Source organism: Carassius auratus, linkage group LG44F (genome assembly GCF_003368295.1).
Source record: "Carassius auratus strain Wakin linkage group LG44F, ASM336829v1, whole genome shotgun sequence".
NCBI lineage: Eukaryota > Metazoa > Chordata > Actinopteri > Cypriniformes > Cyprinidae > Carassius > Carassius auratus.
In genome coordinates this window covers 6,770,011-6,787,004 of record NC_039298.1, presented here as the reverse complement: position 1 = coordinate 6,787,004, position 16,994 = coordinate 6,770,011, and positions in this window count along the sequence as shown.

Below are 16,994 nucleotides of genomic sequence, written 5' to 3'. Positions count from 1 at the left end.
AATGGCTTTATTAATCTTAAATTGGTCCTTTAAAAAGATCGCTGTATCATCAGCTAATTGACTTATACCAATTTGTCTTCCAAATACACTGAGTCTATCAAAGTTGCTATTTTTATCTATCAAGATAGCAAGCATTTCTACTGCCAAGATAAATAGAAAAGGGGAAATGGGACATCCTTGTCTTATTCCTCGTGAAATGTTGAATCTCTGGGATGTTCAAAATGAATGGGATATAGAACTATTGATGTCTTTATAGAACATTTTTATAAAAGAAATACAGTTCATGCCAAAATCAAATTTTTAGAGGGAGTAAAATATGTAATTATGTTCAATCGTGTCAAATGCCTTTTTAAAATCTAAAAAGAGAATATAGCCATCATCCTCAATGTATTCACAATAATCTAAAATATCTAAAACCAATATGATGTTATTATGTATTGATCTAACTTTTATAAAACCAGACTGTGATTCACTAATTATTTGATTTATATATTTCTTGAGCCTACTGGAAAATATACGAGCTGGAATTTTATAATCACAGTTGAGTAAAGTGATGGGGCGAAGATTATCTACTGTATATGTCGTGTATTCTTACCCGGTTTTGGGATAAGAGTAATTAGACCTTGTTTCGTAGTTGAAGATTATTTTGGATACTTTTGAGAAAGGCTTGACATAATAATTCCCTCAAATCTTCCCTAAAGAATTTATCGGAAGTAAGGCCATCAGGACCTGGAGATTTTCCTGAAGATAATTTATTTATTGCTTTATCTAATTCCTCTATCTTGATGTCAGCCTCACACAAGTCTTTAAATTCCTGGTCTAACTGAGGTATGCTAGTGTGTATATTATCAAAGAGAATATTACAGTCTGAAACAGATAAGAATGAGCTATATAAAGAACTATAGAATTGAAAAATCTCTGAGGAAATCATTTTACTGCTGGTACTTATAATACCGTTCACATAAAGAGAATTTATGCCATTTTTCTCCTTTCGCCTTTTTTCAAGGCTGCAAAAATAATTATTACTTTTTTCCCCTTTCTCTATCCATCTTGCTCTAGATCTTACATATGCTCCTTTAGCTTTTTGAGTATATAAATCATACATTTTGGATTGCAAGGATAAAATTTGTAATTTAGCTTCATTGTCCATTTCACTTTTATTACATAAATAGTTTAATTATCTTGTTAATTCTAACTCCATTTGTGTTCTGGCCTTACTTAAATTTTTACTAAATTGTATAGAAAATTCCAGAATCTTGTGTTTTAAATATTCCCATTTACTAATGAATGAGATTAGGTCCTTATGCAATGCTATATCATTAATTATGGATTTATTTTGTGAGCAAAAGTTAATGGGTCTCATTCATGAAACACGAGCAGAACAAATTTTTGTGTAAATCGCATGTAAAGTGGTTTTGGCGTAAATTTTCGGATTCATTAAAACGTTCATATTTTCCAAATGTTAGTTGGTACGAAAGAAATCTACACCTGCTCCCAGCCACGCGTAAATAGTGCGTTTAACGTCTGAACGTTTTGCTCATTAATACGGCTGCATTTTAATTCACCTTAATCGGGTACATATTTACACAGCATTTTGAAAAAAATATTATATATATTAATTACATAAGGTTTTTCTTTTAACTTTTATTATGAGAGCCAGTAATAGGATCTGTAATATGCTGCCAAACTTCCTTTTTCAGGACCTCATACGCCACTATGTACGCTTGAAAATTAAATGGCGTTTTGAATGAACTTCTGATAATAAAATTTCCATTTCTGCAGCTGAGAAATGTTTGTTTTTCAGTCGCTTTTGAGAAGACATGTTGAAATCCTTCATTTGGTGTCATAATATGATGCTCATATATAGTTGTCAGTCGGATTTAATGGGAGGGATTTATGGTAATTGAGAGTGAGCGTGCACGCGCGTCCCATTTACAACTGATTAGAATTCATTAACACACACAAACATTTCACTATCACATCTGACGTTTACGAAGTTTTTGTGAATCAGGAGAAGAGTTTTCGGGAAGTTCTCTTTACGCGCAAATCACTCAGATATTTACTCGTATATTTACGAATGTTTCATGAATGAGACCCATTGTGTTTTAATGAATCAGCATTGAATTTCCAATAACCCATGTTTTTTCAACAGTTTTTACTATAATCACAGGCTTTCGGAAATCGAATCTGTATTCTTGACTAGCAGTGTTGGTAGCTTAGTTGGGTGGGGGATATGAGATATGAGACTCTGTGAAGACGTCAGTTCACCATACCACATGAGGGATATTTGTGAACAGATTCCATTGAAATTAGAGGACTTGTCTTTGGATACAATTGGCAATTCACCAATATTGCTATAAAAGCTTTACAGGGACAATAAATCATTTTCAAGTGTCAAAGGCTTCTATATCGAACCTCTCTCCCTTCCACGCTCATGGGTTTGGTACTCTGTGTTGAAGTTGTTTCTGCATGATGGATGATACTTAGCTTCCATTACAAATAGGTCCTTGCCCTGCATCTTGCGATAAAGAGCCTCTTTCTTTAATTCCTGTGCCCTAGATTCAATAACTTTCCAGCCTGGTTTCTTGTGTTTCCAACTCTGAAACTTTGTAAGCTCTTCAGTCTTGCCCTTGAACTTGGAGTTTGCTTTGTCACAGAAAATTCACTGATTGGGAAACAAGAAGGAACACCTTCTTGCAGCTCCTTCAGATTAATAATGATTCACCAAATATTCACCAAATATAGAAGCCTTTGACACTTGTAAACAATCTACACTCACCTAAAGGATTATTAGGTACACCTGATCCGATCCTCGGAAGGCAGTATTTCGAGGATGCTAAGTCATCGACATCCGTCAAAGGACTGTTCCAATGTCGAGGATCCTTGGAATTTCAACCAAGGACTGAGTCCTTCGTTCGAAGAATATCCCATACACAGGAAAGGATGCATATGTGTATCCTTCGCGCTCTTCGCGCTCTCAAATCACCCACAATCCTATGCGCGCAGCTTTGCTATCTAACGTTAGTTCAAAAATTAAAAAATGTTGAACGGTAACGTAGTCGGAGCATTAACGGTTTTCATTTACGTTACCAAACATTTGTTATAACTTTAGTAAATATAAGTAAAGATTGACTTTTAAATACCAGTACAAATTACTACCATATTGATATTGTAAATTATACAAATACAAATGGTTAACTGAACCGGACCTGTCATTTAACAATTGGTTGTGTCAACTGCATTTCTTTTATAAATAACTAGTTAAGTTGTCCAAAGTAATTTAATGATACCATTCACAGCGTTATTCAAACGGACCTTTTCACTGACGTAATGACGCAATTACGTGCATGTGGCGAGGGGGGCGTGGTTTAGCGGAATCTGCAATGGGAGAGAGACGAGGGAGCAGAGCGAGGCGTAAGTAGGTCAAGTGCAAATAACGAACACGTGTGTTTGATTGCAGTAATTGGCGTGGAGAGACCAGATATAAGCCGAGTCACCACAGAGAGAGAGAGAGAGAGAGACACACTGGGACCTCGTGCTGCACTGGGAAGACTAAGCTGTGAACTTTAAAGTGATTGACTGTGATTGAGGAGTATTGTGCTGATTTTGCCAAGAGGGCATCATTATTTGTTTTTGTATGCTGAATAAACGAGCATCCCAGCAACAAGCCGACCCCTGCCTTCTTCCTTCCTATTAAGACTGTGTTGAACCTTGTTACACTGGTGCTGAAACCCAGGAAGGAAGAAGGTCACCGCCGCCATGCAATCTATGTCAGGTACGCCATTTGCAGACATCATCCAGTCGCTCGCCGGTCTTCATCAGGAACAACACCAACACATGCTGGCGATCAAGGAGGAGCAGGACAAATGCTTCCAAAGACAGTACATCTCCTCTGCCGCTCAACAAGATGGGGCCTCACGATGATCCGGAGGCCTTGCTGGATCTGTTCGAGAAGTCGGCAGAGGCTCGAGGGTGGCCCCCCGCGGACTGGCCCCTGCGGCTCATTCCCCTGCTGTCAGGAGAAGCGCAGGTAGCCGCTCACCAACTGCAAGTCCAAAACCTCCTGGTCTACCAGGACCTCAAGCGTGCCATCCTCCAGCGGGTCGGTCAGACCCTGGAGCTACATCGCCAGGGGTTCAGGACTCTGACCCTGGAAGAGTCAGGCCGTCCCTTCGTGATGGCACAGCAGCTCCGGGACTCCTGCCGCAAGTGGTTGATGGCCGACAGTAGCGACGTCGAGGACGTAATCGATCGAGTGGTACTGGAGCAGTTCGTGGCCAAGCTGCCGAGGAAGACTGCACAGTGGGTCCAGTGCCACTGCCCGACGTCACTGAACCAGGGCATCCAGCTGGCGGAAGACCAAATGGTGGTCCCCTTACCATCTGCCTCTCTCTCCTCCCCTCCCCTCTCTCTCCCCAAATCTGTCCCTCTCCCCATGTCCCGTGGAGGGCTTCCTCCGAAGCTAGCCCCGAGGTGGAGGACGGGTTACGGGGCCGAACCAGTGGCGGGGCCCAGGGCTCCTCCCAGGGGTGGGAGTTCGCCCACGGGATCCTTTCCCCAAGCCACGCCCTCTCCACTCTCTCCTCGCCAATCGCTTGACCTACTTCCTGCCGCCAGGGTGGCAGTAAAGTCTGGGCCGGCCTGTTGGTGCTGCGGGGACCCAGGGCATTTTATTGATAGGTGTCCGTTGATGGAAGTGGGGACGTTGATCCGGGTCCCCGACGCCCAGACAAAGCAAGATACAACCCAGTTATTGATACCTAGAAGCCGTCGGGAAATGCTTTTCCAGGCGGCTCATTGTAATCCAATGGCCGGGCATTTAGGGCTAGCGGCTACACTAAACCGTCTCATGGCCCGCTTCTTCTGGCCGGGCATTCACGAGAATGTGCGCAGGTGGTGCGCGGCTTGTCATGAATGTCAGTTGGTGAATCCACCGGCCACCCCAAAAGCACCATTGTGCCCACTACCATTAATGCAGGTCCCCTTCGAACGAATTGGCATGGACCTCATTGGGCCATTAGAGCGGTCAGCACGGGGACATCGCTTTGCATTAGTTCTGGTGGACTATGCAACGCAATATCCTGAAGCAGTGCCTCTCCGCTCTATTTCCGCCAAGAGTGTGGCGAGTGCACTGTTTCAATTAATCTCCCGGGTGGGGATCCCAAAGGAGATCCTCACCGATCAGGGCACGGCGTTTATGTCACGTACTATTCGCAAGCTTTACGAATTATTGGGCATTAGATCAATTCGAACAAGCGTCTATCACCAACAAAAAGATGGGCTGGTCGAACGATTTAATTGCACGTTAAAATCCATGATTCGTAAGTTCGTTCAGGAAGACGCCAAAAATTGGGATAAGTGGCTAGAACCCCTCTTGTTCGCTGTACGGGAGGTCCATGGGGTTTTCCCCCTTTGAGCTTCTTTATGGGCGTCAGCCCCGCGGGGTCCTCGACGTCCTTAAAGAAACTTGGGAGGATGGACCTTCTAATAGTAAAAACGAAATTCAATATGTCATGGACTTGAGAACAAAACTCCACACGTTGGGGCAGCTGTCAATGGAGAATTTGTTGCAGTCTCAAGACAAACAGAGTCGGTTGAACAACAGGGGGGCTAGACTACGTCAATTTGCACTGGGAGATAAAGTGCTTGTATTACTCCCTACGTCTAGTTCAAAATTACTCGCGAAGTGGCAAGGACCCTTTGAGGTAACGCGGTGAGTTGGGGATCTTAACTATGAGGTAGTTCGAACGGATAGGGGCGAGGCACATCAAATATATCACCTCAACCTGCTAAAGAAATGGTCTGAGGCTGAATCAGTGATGCTGGCGACGGTAGTGAGTCGGGAGGAGGATCTCTGTCCAGAAGCGAGTTCAAAATCCCAATCTCTCGCTCTGGCCCCTGAAGGAGACCTCCTCTCGCCCTCACAGCTCACTGATATAAAATCCATCCAAGCAGACTTTGCTGATGTGTTCTCGCCCCTGCCTGGTCGAACGGATCTCATTCAGCACCATGTTGAGACCGAGCCGGGCGTGGTAATTCCCAGCCGGCCGTATAGATTACCTGAACATAAAAAAAAGGTGGTTCAGGGGGAGTTAGAGGCAATGCTAGGAATGGGAGTAATAGAAGAGTCCAACAGTGACTGGGCGAGCCCGATAGTCTTAGTGCCTAAAACTGATGGCTCCGTGCGGTTCTGCGTGGATTATAGAAAGGTGAATGCTGTGTCGAAATTCGACCCATATCCAATGCCCAGGGTGGACGAATTGCTTGATCGACTAGGCCCTGCTCGCTTTTACTGGACGCTGGACTAAACTAAGGGTTATTGGCAGATCCCCTTGTCTCCCATGACCAAAGAAAAAACAGCTTTCACCACGCCGTTCGGTTTACACCAATTCGTTACTCTTCCGTTCGGGTTATTCGGGGCTCCAGCCACTTTTCAGGGTCTGATGGACAGAAGTCTCCGTCCGCATGCTGCATATGCCGCCGCCTACCTGGATGACATCATCATCTACAGTGGGGATTGGCAGCAACATATGCAGCATTTGCGAGCGGTCCTGAAGACGCTGAGGAGGGCTGGGCTTACGGCTAATCCGAAGAAGTGTGCAATTGGGCGGTGGAAGTGAGATATCTGGGTTTCCACTTGGGTCATGGACAGGTGCGTCCCCAAATTGATAAGACTGCAGCAGTTGCAACGTGTCCAAGGCCTAAGACCAAAAAGGAGGTTAGACAGTTCCTGGGGCTGGCAGGTTATTATAGAAGGTTTGTACCTAATTTTTCGGATACTGCTAGCCCGCTGACTGATTTAACTAAAAAGAAGGCACCAGATACAGTCCAGTGGACGGAGCAGTGCCAGCAGGCTTTCACCCAGATAAAGGCTGCTTTGTGTGGCAGACCGCTCCTGAATGCTCCTAACTTTTCTCTCCCCTTTATCTTGCAGACAGATGCGTCGAACAGAGGGTTGGGTGCAGTCCTGTCCCAGGAGGTGGAGGGGGAAGAACGGCCGGTGCTGTACATCAGTCGGAAGCTCTCTAAGAGAGAGACGATGTACAGCACCATAGAAAAAGAATGTCTGGCGATCAGATGGGCTGTTCTTACCCTTCGGTATTACCTCCTGGGGCGGGAGTTCACCCTCTGTTCAGACCGCGCTCCCCTGCAGTGGCTCCACCGCATGAAAGATACCAACGCGCGGATCACCCGGTGGTATCTCGCTTTACAACCTTTTAAATTTCAGGTAATCCACAGGCTGGGTGTACAGATGGCTGTGGCTGACTTCCTCTCCAGGAGGAGGGGGGTATGTGGTGAGGGGGGCGTGGTTTAGCGGAATCTGCAACGGGAGAGAGACGAGGGAGCAGAGCGAGGCGTATGTAGGTCAAGTGCAAATAACGAACATGTGTGTTAGATTGCAGTAATTGGCGTGGAGAGACCGGATATAAGCCGAGTCACCACATAGAGAGAGAGAGAGAGAGAGAGACGCTGGGACCTCGTGCTGCACTGGGAAGACTTAAGAACTTAAGAACTACTGGTTTTCGTCTGGTCAGAGGAGAACTGACCCCCCAACTGAGCCTGGTTTCTCCCAAGGTTTTTTTCTCCATTCTGTCACCGATGGAGTTTCGGTTCCTTGCCGCTGTCGCCTCTGGCTTGCTTAGTTGGGGTCACTTCATCTACAGCGATATCATTGACTTGATTGCAAATAAATGCACATACACTATTTCAACTGAACAGAGATGACATAACTGAATTCTATGATGAACTGCCTTTAACTATAATTTTGCATTATTGAGACACTGTTTTCCTAATGAATGTTGTTCAGTGCTTTGACGCAATGTATTTTGTTTAAAGCACTATATAAATAAAGGTGATTGATTGATTGATTGATTAAGCCGTGAACTTAAAGTGATTGACTGTGATTGAGCAGTATTGTGCTGATTTTGCCAAGAGGGCATCGTTATTTGTTTTTGTATGCTGAATAAACGAGCGTCCCAGCAACAAGCCGACCCCTGCCTTCTTCCTTCCTATTAAGACTGTGTTGAACCTTGTTACAGTTTACGTGTTCTCCGTATGCTAAAGAGGAGTCTCACCTAGCCTCTGAAGGAAGTAACTTGGAAGGATCAGTCCTACCAAGGAAGTATCCTTGACATTGAGAAACGCCTAATCTCCTGAACTCCAAACTGAATGTCAGAATGGGAAAGAAAGGTGATTTAAGCAATTTTGAGCGTGGCATGGTTTTGGGGGACCGGGGCAGGCGGATTAATCGAAGAATGAAATACAGGCTTTATTTTAGATACATGAAAGGCGGGATGAATTCTCCTGTACGCTGGAGGAAGTTTAAGGCGGACTGCCACCGGACTAATGATCTTGGTGACAGTGAACGGACCAATAAATTTGGGAGCAAGCTTATTAGAGACTGAACGTAGAGGAATGTGATATAGGTAATGTATTGTGGGCGTACCACCATCGACAGTTGTTGGCTCCAGGAGGAAGGATTCTTGGAGACCAGACATCGCAACACCCTTTCCAAATCTTGGTTGGCTATCTTGGTTTGACCATTGCTCTGGGGATGAAACCCTGAGAATAGACTTACAGTCGCTCCCAGTAATCTACAAAACTCATGCCAAAATTTGGACACAAACTGGGGTCCCCTGTCTGAAACCACGTCTGTGGGGAGGCCATGTAAATGAAAGACGTGCTCTACGACAGTCAACGCTGTCTCCTTGGCTGATGGTAATTTGGGCAAGGTAATAAAGTGGGCCACCTTCAAGAACCGGTCCACCACGGTCAAAACTACCGTGTTGCCCTGAGAGGGCGGGAGGGCGGTAATAAAATCTAGTGTGATATGGGACCAATGTCTCGAAGGAATAAGCAGCGGTTAAAGTAACCCATCAGGGGGTCGATTGGAAGTCTTACCAGTGGCACAAACCGAGCAAGCTAAAATAAAACTGTGAATGTCGCGAGCCATAAGTGGCCACCAGAATCGTTTCTTGACCAAAAATTTAGTAATGTTAACTCCTGGATGACAAGCCACATTAGAACAATGCCCCCACTGAATAACGTTGGACTGTAATCCCTCCGGCACAAATAATCGATTCGGTGGGCACCCGGGCAGAGGCGTTACCCCTTCTAAGGCCGTCTTGACCTTCGATTCGACCTCCCATGTGAGTGTGGAGACCACTAATGTCTCAGGTAAAATACACTTGGGAGTAGACGGGCGTTCGGAACGGTCAAAAATGCGCAACAATGAATCAGGTTTGATGTTCTTGGAACCTGGGCGGTACGAGAGAGTAAACTCAAAACTTCTGAAAAAAAAGTGCCCACCGAGCCTGCCTGGAGTTCAACCTTTTGGCAGTTCTAATGTATTCTATATTCTTTTGGTCGGTCCATACTTTAAAAGGAACCCCGAGCGTTCTAACCAGTGGCGTCATTCTTCATAATTAGACACCAATATCATAATTACGTTCGACTGGGGATAATCGGTATGAAAAAAAGTGTACGGGTGCATCTTGCCGTCTGAGGCAGAACGTTGTGTTAAAAGCGGTCTTCCAATCATCCCCCTCCCTAATAAGGACCAAATGATAAGCATTACATAAGTCCAATTTCGTGAAGATTGATGCTCCCTGCAACCTCTCGAAGGCTGAAGACATCAACGGCAAAGGGTATGTATATTTATTGTGTTGTTGTTCAGTCCCCGGTAATCAATACAAGGTCGCAGAGACCCGTCTTTCTTCCCCCAAAAAAAGAACCCCGTCCCCACTGGAGTAGAGGAAGGGCGGATGAACCCCGAAGCTAGAGAATCAGAAATATATTTCTCCATAGCCTCCCTTTCTGGAACAGAAAGTGAATATAATTTTCCTTTAGGCGGAGACTTACCTGACAGTAAATCTATGGCACAGTCATAGGGACGATGCGGAGGGAGAGAAGCAGCACGAGACTTACTGAACACTTCCTTCAGGTGGAGGTACTCCACAGGCACGTTAGACAAATCCACTGCTTCCTCCTGAAACACAGACATAGAAACAGATGGATAAGCAGACACTAAACAAGACTCATGACATTTGTTACTCCAGTATGGAATGAAGTTGCCAGTCCACTTTGGGGTTGTGATCGAGGAGCCAGGGGTGACCAAGAACTACGGGTGCAAGAGGAGAGTCTAGTATATAGAATGAGATTGCATGATGTGATGTGGGTAATGTTTCCAGTGGTGAGTGAGATGACTGGCAGTCTTTGTCCATTGAGGGCGTGAACCGTGATCTGGTGAGTGAGGGGTCTGAGGGGAATTTGAAGTTAGTGTGCAAGTGCATGGTCCATGAAATAACCGTCAGCCCCGGAGTCAAGAAGTGCTTGACAGTCGTGAAATCGTGCTGACCATCTCAATCTTACCGGGAGGAGCGTAGATGATGATGAGGTCTTCTCGGCAGAGTTCCCACCTGATAGTAGCCTCATACTTATTACCGGGCTTGGCCTTTTACCAGACAGATGTAGGAGTGATGACCGGTTCCACCGCAGTAGAGGCAAAGGCCCAGGGATATCCGCCTCTCCTTCTCCTCCTGGGAAAGCCGAGTGCGCCCTACCTGCATGGGCTCGTGATCGTAGGAGGGGCTGGCCGTGTCCCCGCCGCTGACCCGGCTACCCGTAGGAGTTCTCGGTGTGAGATTGGGTAGGTTATGTCATTCCACTCGTGTCAGTCGTGCATCTACCCTTAGTGCCAGCTCAATGAGTCCATTGAGTGAGGTTGGAAGGTCCAGGGCCTAGATCTCTAGGAACATGTCCCACTGCGCCTCCTCGTTCCATTGACACTCCACCGCCAGGGAATGGAACTCGATAGAGAAATCCGATACTGATCCCTTTCCTTGCCTAAATTCGGCTAGCCTCCTAGCCGCCTCTCTCCCGACGACGGCCCGATCGAACACTCGCCTCATCTCCGCGGCAAGTGTCTGGAAAGAGGTGCAGCATGGATCTTGATTCTCCCACACCGCCGTTCCTCATAATGCCACCCTCCCAGTGAGCAGCGTTAAAACAAACGCCAACTTGGCTTGTTTGTTGGAGAAGGCCCTATGTTGGGAAAGCTCTACAGAAATTTGGCTCACCAAAGTAGGTTTCCGGAACCGGAAGGGGTGGTTCCGGCTGTGAGGGGGGTCTCCGGTGGTGTGGGGGGAAGAGATGGTGTGAGCGACGCAGTGGGGGCTCGCAGAAGTTGTAATTGCTGGGTGAGCTCAGACACCTGCGCCACCAAAGCCTGGACAGCGCGACCAGTGTCGTTAAGATTCCGTTCTTGGGAGTACATCCTTTGAGCACTGGCGCTGAGGAACTCTTCTAATGCCGAAGATGGGTTACTCACTGCTTCCATGGGTGGTCAGATCGTTCTGTCATGGCGTATGAAGGACAGGAAGCAGGTTGCAAGTAAACAGTCTGTATTTGAGATGTAAGGTCAGGCTGGGTTGGTGGTGGGTGGCACAGGAACCTCGATGGCAGCACAGACAGGTGAGCAGTTGATATAGTGCGCAGGTGAGTGATGATGATACCACAACGACCGAACAGGAACAAGACACAAGGAGTAATGCTGAGCAGAAGGGACACAGAAAAGGACCACGGAGGACCTCAAACAACGATCTGACAAACAAGAGACGAATGACAGGGCATTCATGAACCGTGACAGAGAGGTATTAAATTTGGACGGAAAACGATCTAACGCTTCATCCATAACCATGTTCAAATCTCCTCCTATAATAATATTATCAGTTGGATACACAAGTTTCAACTCAAATAGAGAATCAGAAATTTCAGTGACTAGTTTGTTATTTAGGCACAGTCCTGTTGTAGCCATACACACTGAATAAAATAAACTAAACGTCATTAACGTTTATAACAACTGAAGCCCAATGACCATTTGAATCTTTCTCTACCTTTATAATTTTGCCTGGTAGGTTATTGAACAGTATTGCCACTCCTGCAGAATGTGTAGATGCGTGGCTGAAGATAATTTTGTCCCCCCACTGACTCGTCCAGAACTTCACGTCATCAAGAATGGAATGTGTTTCTTGCAAAATTATACAGTGTGAGTTTTTGCTTTTGCAAAAAAGAAAGCTTTTCTTTTAATAGAGTCACGAAGACCTCTTGCATTTAAAGAAATACAGGAAAAAGCTGATTTCACTGAGAACAGTTAACTAACAGGAAACAAATAAAAAATAAAATAAATACGTGAAATATGATAAACAGACAAATTAAAAATATGTAACCGTGCTCTAATGAACACAAAACAAGATCTCTCAAACAGAGCACTGCAACAAAATCTCGCTCAACAGCAGGGACACAACCAAACATCCCACTTCAATCAACCATCCTAGACAATCTGGGTGCCCTCAATGTAGCCATAAGGACCACGGTAGTAGGCTTTCTTCCCTGCAGCTCTAGTCTCACTGATCATCGGCCAAAGTGCAGCGCAGGCTTCTCGATCTTCATTTGATAAATCTTTGGTGAACTTTATTCCCCTGAGTTTGCAGACATCCGAGACCTTGGTGGAGTGCCAGAACTCTTCTCTGTGTTTCTGCATGCAGAACTAAATAATCACCTGGCTGGATTTATCCTTCGTTTTGGAGCCAACGTGGTGAACTGAGGCGTTTAAAGACTCCATTTATCCATTAATTATTTCTAAAGAAACACGGAATTGTATAATAGGCTCCATTACTTTGTATCTTACATTGTGGCCCTGTTTTTGTAAAAAATAGGCTAACTATTGTGTCATTACCTGCGACTCTCTGTCGCACAGTAGAGAAATTACCGTATGGACAGGAGGAGAAGCTCGCAGACAATCTTTTACTGTCTAATGAGGCAATCGGGGTACGTGGAGGAATAAAGTCAAGGGAGATAATTAATCAGAATACTTACCAAAATTTGCTCCTGTTCACGCTCGCCTTCTCTGCAAGATTCGGTGGGTGATTCAGATTTCTCTTGGCACAGCTATTAGAAGACCTACAATTGTCAGACAGGTTGCTCATGTGACATCTATGCAACCAAGCTCAGTTTGAGTCTGCACAGTACACTCGACCCCCAGCAAGTGCGCGCTTCACTAGTCTCCGTTGAGTCCAATGCGGTCGCTGTGTCCATTTCTTTTACTGTCTATTGTTCACACTAGTTTTTTCTTCTTCTTGTGTGATTTGTGGCAGCTTAGACACTTCAAAGGTGTATTGCCGCCCTCCTCAGTTCATCTGGAGAACTCCATCTCAGATTTAATTCTCAAATAAAGACCAGTGTTGAGTAAAAAACTTATAACAACCTTTGTTATTTCATATTCCTTATTTCAATAATTGATTTTAAAGATAAAGATGAGATTCCAGTTTACAGCAGCTCAGAAAACATGCAGCACAAAGATTTTCACACTCCATTAATACATTATTCACAGTTTCTAATTCTCCACACAAGCATCTGCCGTCAGGACACTTGCCAAGCCTTGCCAGCCCATAATTCAGTGCACAATGCCCCAGTCTTAATCTAGTGACTACCACACTATGACCCAATCCCAATTCTATTTTATACCCCTTCCCCTTCCCCTTCCCCTTCCCCATGTCCCTTGAAACAGAGTGTCAAGGGGTAGGGGAGAAAATATTCCCCTAAGGATTGGGACACCACTACATGACGTCACACGCCATCGTTCGTCGTCTAGCTCTTACTGTCAGGATTCCACCACCAACACCATCATCATCACTCCCTCCACCCACTCGCTCGTCATCTCCTGAATATTAATTGTCATCACCTGCATCTCTTCATCATCATCACCGTCACCTGCTATCCTTCATCACTGCTCACCCTTATATACCCACTCTCAACCTTCAGTCTCCGTCTGATCTCGTCATTACATGGCTTACAGACTCTATCTCAACACTCGCCTGAGAATTCGCGAATCTTCTGAGAACCCTCAAAGATCGGCCAGTCTTCTTCTGCCTTCAGTCCTCCTTCGGTGATCCCACTTCCACTTCCTGTGATCAGAGATCGTTCAGTTGAATCGATATTGGTCCATACTCGCTCTCACTCTGATATTCCCGTCTGGTTCGGAGCATTCTGCTAATAAAACTCTCAAACTGACCATCCTGTCTGCCTCCTGTCTCATCTGTGACAGAAGATCAATCAATCACCTTTACTTATATAGTGCTTTAAACAAAATACATTGCGCCAAAGCACTGAACAACATTCATTTGGAAAACAGTGTCTCAATAATGCAAAATGATAGTTAAAGGCAGTTCATCATTGAATTCATTGATGTCATCTCTGTTCAGTTGAAATAGTGTCTGTTTTAATTTGCAATCAAGTCAACGATATCGCTGTAGATGAAGTGACCCCAACTAAGCAAGCCAGAGTCGACAGCGGCAAGGAACCAAAACTCCATCGGTGACAGAATGGAGAAAAAAACCTTGGGAGAAACCAGGCTCAGTTGGGGGGCCAGTTCTCCTCTGACCAGACGAAACCGGTAGTTCAATTCCAGGCTGCAGCAAAGTCAGATTGTGCAGAAGAATCATCTGTTTCCTGTGGTCTTGTCCTGGTGCTCCTCTGAGACAAGGTCTTTACAGGGGATCTGTATCTGGGGCTCTAGTTGTCCTGGTCTCCGCTGTCTTTCAGGGCAGTAGAGGTCCTTTCTAGGTGCTGATCCACCATCTGGTCTGGATACGTACTGGATCCGGGTGACTGCAGTGACCCTCTGATCTGGACACAGACTGGATCTGGTGGCCACGGTGACCTCGGAACAAGAGAGAAACAGACAAATATTAGCGTAGATGCCATTCTTCTAATGATGTAGAAAGTACGGTGTTATGTGAAGTGTTCCGGTTCCAGTTTACCTAATTAATGCAGCCTAAAAATCCTTTAACGGATTTGGATATTAAAAGCATATTAGTATGTTATGTGTATGCCAGGTTAAAGAGATGGGTCTTTAATCTAGATTTAAACTGCAAGAGTGTGTCTGCCTCCCGAACAATGTTAGGTAGGTTATTCCAGAGTTTAGGCGCCAAATAGGAAAAGGATCTGCCGCCCGCAGTTGATTTTGATATTCTAGGTATTATCAAATTGCCTGAGTTTTGAGAACGTAGCGGACGTAGAGGAGTATAATGTAAAAGGAGCTCATTCAAATACTGAGGTGCTAAACCATTCAGGGCTTTATAAGTAATAAGCAATATTTTAAAATCTATACGATGTTTGATAGGGAGCCAGTGCAGTGTGGACAGGACCGGGCTAATATGGTCATACTTCCTGGTTCTAGTAAGAACTCTTGCTGCTGCATTTTGGACTAGCTGTAGTTTGTTTACCAAGCGTGCAGAACAACCACCCAATAAAGCATTACAGTAGTCTAACCTTGAAGTCATAAATGCATGGATTAACATTTCTGCATTTGACATTGAGAGCATAGGCCGTAATTTAGATATATTTTTGAGATGGAAAAATGCAGTTTTACAAATGCTAGAAACGTGGCTTTCTAAGGAAAGATTGCGATCAAGTAGCACACCTAGGTTCCTAACTGATGACGAAGAATTGACAGAGCAACCATCAAGTCTTAGACAGTGTTCTAGGTTATTACAAGTAGAGTTTTTAGGCCCTATGATTAACACCTCTGTTTTTTCTGAATTTAGCAGTAAGAAATTACTCGTCATCCAATTTTTTATATCGACTATGCATTCCATTAGTTTTTCAAATTGGTGTGTTTCACCGGGCTGCGAGGAAATATAGAGCTGCGTATCATCAGCATAACAGTGAAAGCTAACACCATGTTTCCTGATGATATCTCCCAAGGGTAACATATAAAGCGTGAAGAGTAGCGGCCCTAGAACTGAGCCTTGAGGTACTCCATACTGCACTTGTGATCGATATGATACATCTTCATTCACTGCTACGAACTGATGGCGGTCATATAAGTACGATTTAAACCATGCTAATGCACTTCCACTGATGCCAACAAAGTGTTCAAGTCTATGCAAAAGAATGTTGTGGTCAATTGTGTCAAACGCAGCACTAAGATCCAATAAAACTAATAGAGAGATACACCCACGATCAGATGATAAGAGCAGATCATTTGTAACTCTAATAAGAGCAGTTTCAGTACTATGATACGGTCTAAATCCTGACTGGAAATCCTCACATATACCATTTTTCTCTAAGAAGGAATATAATTGTGAGGATACCACCTTTTCTAGTATCTTGGACAGAAAAGGGAGATTCGAGATTGGTCTATAATTAACTAGTTCTCTGGGGTCAAGTTGTGGCTTTTTTATGAGAGGCTTAATAACAGCCAGTTTGAAGGTTTTGGGGACATGTCCTAATAACAATGAGGAATTAATAATAGTCAGAAGAGGACCTATGACTTCTGGAAGCACCTCTTTTAAGAGCTTAGATGGTATAGGGTCTAACATACATGTTGTAAGTTTAGATGATTTAACAAGTTTATACAATTCTTCCTCTCCTATAGTAGAGAATGAGTGGAACTGTTCCTCAGGGGGTCTATAGTGCACTGTCTCATGCGAAACTGTAGCTGACGGCTGAATGGTTGCAATTTTATCTCTAATAGTATCGATTTTAGAAGTAAAGTAGTTCATAAAGTCATTACTGCTGTGGTGTTGGGAAATGTCAACACTTGTTGAGGCTTTATTTTTCGTTAATTTAGCCACTGTATTGAATAAATACCTGGGGTTATGTTTGTTTTCTTCTAAAAGAGAAGAAAAGTAATCAGATCTAGCAGTTTTTAATGCTTTTCGGTAGGATATGCTACTTTCCCGCCAAGCAATACGAAATACCTCTAGTTTTATTTTCCTCCAGCTGCGCTCCATTTTTCGGGCTGCTCTCTTTAGGGTGCGAGTATGCTCATTATACCATGGTGTCAAACTGGTTTCCTTAACCTTCCTTAAGCGTAAAGGAGCAACTGTATTTAAAGTGCTAGAAAAGAGAGAGTCCATAGTTTCTGTTACATCATCAAGTTGTTCTGAGGTTTTGGATATGCTAAGGAATTCGGATACATCAGGAAGATA